Source organism: Euprymna scolopes, chromosome 14 (genome assembly GCF_053919585.1).
Source record: "Euprymna scolopes isolate OS-2025 chromosome 14, ASM5391958v1, whole genome shotgun sequence".
Lineage (NCBI taxonomy): Eukaryota > Metazoa > Mollusca > Cephalopoda > Sepiida > Sepiolidae > Euprymna > Euprymna scolopes.
In genome coordinates, this window is record NC_136495.1 from 49841472 (window position 1) to 49843902 (window position 2431).

Here is a 2431-nt window from a genome sequence, read left to right on the forward strand (position 1 = left end):
TATTTGTGCTTAAAGTAAATGCAAATTCTATAAACAAATAAGTTATTTTTCTAGAACTTCTCATCTGTGGAATTCTAAAGCGCGGAGTTGCTTTCTAGCTGACAACAACATGGTTGTTTTCAAGTCCGATATATACAAATTCTTGTTTCATTGTCATGTTAAATAATCTAATTCTACTCACTTTCCACCACTACTGATCATTTGCAGCCAGCTGGCACCCATTAACCTTGATATTTGAGTGGCATCTATGTGTTGATAAACGGTGACACTCTTTAAAAAAAGTGCACAAATAAACAACCCATCGTATACAAGTTCTTGTGAAATGGTCTTCTTAATCAAATTGGACAAAGACAGTCACACAAAATAACACGTGAACAATAAATAGAAATAAACTAATTGAAAAGAATGTGTAATTGGTTCAGTTTATTTGCTTCCATCGATACTATCTCACATTGAGAAGATAAACAACATCTATCATACAAATCTCAGCTGTTCGTTTAAATGTATGTATCTATGCACGGCATAATCACGTTGACACACCGGTTCCCGTCAGATCACCGAAGGTAAGAAACGTTGAGCCTGGCTAGTACCAGATGGGTGACCATTTGGGAATTCTAGGCGCTGTATGTGCTTTCCGCTTATCTCGGCATTGTTTCCAGTCGACCACTTGCCACTGGTATTCAACAATGTCGACTCAGGAGAGGCGTGTTTGGTGATTGCTCAACTGTTGCCACAAAAATTTCATACGCAAGCACCCTGACCGTGGGTATCCATAGTCTGTCAAGACTGAAGGAAGCCTTTTAATGTATGTATGTATGTATGTATGTATGTATGTATGTATGCATGCCTAAAACTTTCGACAGAGGCGACAGATTTTTACAAGATCAGTATCGTTTATAAGCTCGACCCTTCGGACGACAAATATCAAAAGATTGGCTTAAAACATTAATTTCTTCATCCTCAACTGGGCACTTTTCTACAGGGAGGCGTCGCATTTTTCGCCGATATTTTCTAAAGTCATCCACTCTTTTCGATTGACTAGCGTTAATTTAAACCTTAGTCACTTCCGATTTGGCGATGGACGCAACCGCAAAGACGTTATATTTTTCACGTTCTTTTCCTCCTTCGAGGTACGGGTTCAAGCCTGCCTGCCCACTACCACTTTTTATTCTGTTGTTCAACACACACACCCAAACACCTGGGCAACGCCGGCACCAAGACGTTACGTTTTATTTTCCACGTTATTTTCCTTCTTCGTGGTACGGGTTCGCAGAAACTTTTGCCTCAACTTATAGGGTTGTTCAAAAAGCGCTCTATTTTCTTTTTTGATCTTAAACCTTCAAACCTGATTGAAATTGAAACCTACTTAACGCAGTAATTAACTTCGTCCGGATAAGCGCAATGGGATAGACTGTGCCCACCGTTACCCGATTTCTATTCCTCTCCTAAAAGAAGTATACCTCGATGATGAGATTTCGTCTGATGGAACATCATGCAATCACATTTTTGGCTAAGGTGACGATGGGTATGTATATGGGTCTGAGATTGAGCCCAGAAGGTCATATTTTGATTACTGATATGCCCACTCAAATAACAGTTAGCTTCGTCACTAAAGAAAATCAAATCCAACAAGGCAATAATTTTCATTCCTTTGACTAATATCTTCACAAAATGTTTCTTGTTCTGCTTTATTGCGATCGTTTACCTCTGCAATATCTGAAATTTGTAATGAAAGGGAATAAGGTTATCATGGAACTGTTCTCGAAATGTCACTTTCTTATAAATGATCATGTGTTGATTTTCCTGGGAATTCTTCAAAGCGTTCGAGTAAAATCTGAATATTGTCAGGAATTATGGCTGAACGATGTTGACCACTGTGGTCCTTGTGGGCATTTGTCACACTTCCTCTCCCGAAATTATTCTTCTACAAGATACATTGTTCCTGCCAAAATCTTTTCTGCGTTTACACTGCGCCAGAGGAACCGATTTTGAAGCAAAATATGCCTCGATTATTTTTATTTGCTGTTGCATTGTACAGCATTCAGTTGAATACATGTTGGTGTCTAAAAGAATCTGCCAGATTTGTGTCTACACTACCTGAAAAATGTGTGAAAATAATTGTAAAACACAACTTTGGATGAAAAACCAAATAGAACTGTTTTTTAGACAACCCTGTATTATAAGAGATACTATTGCAATAAACGACTTCTAGATGTTTGTTTAACGCACTTTATTGGAATTTTGTCATCGACCTTTCTTCATAAACAAATCGTTGATATCAGATGGATTTCATTGAAAGAGATTCTAGTGTTTATATCTGCAAGCAATTTGTACCATGCGATGAGCAAAACACTTTCCTTTGCCTTTTTCTAATTTTTTTCGCGTTGCTATGTTATGGCTATCAAATGCTGGTAACTTGATTTTTATGGAT

The 2431-nt window shown here is 37.9% G+C and overlaps 1 pseudogene; it reads left to right on the top strand.

Annotated features, from left to right (window-relative positions):
- Positions 1 to 513: 513 nt before the first annotated feature.
- On the top strand, positions 514 to 630 carry LOC145293619 (5S ribosomal RNA; annotated as a pseudogene).
- Positions 631 to 2431: the final 1801 nt, after the last annotated feature.